The sequence below is a fragment of the Arachis duranensis genome, chromosome 6 (assembly GCF_000817695.3).
Source record: "Arachis duranensis cultivar V14167 chromosome 6, aradu.V14167.gnm2.J7QH, whole genome shotgun sequence".
NCBI lineage: Eukaryota > Viridiplantae > Streptophyta > Magnoliopsida > Fabales > Fabaceae > Arachis > Arachis duranensis.
Genome location: NC_029777.3, coordinates 12,325,662 through 12,326,027, shown reverse-complemented (window position 1 = coordinate 12,326,027; position 366 = coordinate 12,325,662).

The window sequence follows — 366 nt, the reverse complement described above, 5'->3', positions numbered from 1 at the left end:
TTTAAACATTTTTACTTGAGTTTTCTATAAGAAATGCTACATTGCAACTGAGTACAGGTCCAATTAGTGGGAAGGAACGCTTATATTTTTAATGACGGCTAATCATTATTCTTTTGAAGAAATAATAACTATTATAATAGATATTTAATAAATAAAAGTGAATTAAGAAGAAAGTTAGAGAGGTAGTGTGTAGTAGAATAGCAATATAATACAATGTCCCTTTCTACATTCTCTGTCTACAACCGGGTACCGGCTGGTCCAGTGAATGGCAGTCTCACATGCTTGACACACCTCTTCCACACGTGCCGTCTTTCACCCATACAAACCCCCTCCCCTCCTTTCTAATTCTATTTCCATGGTGCAACA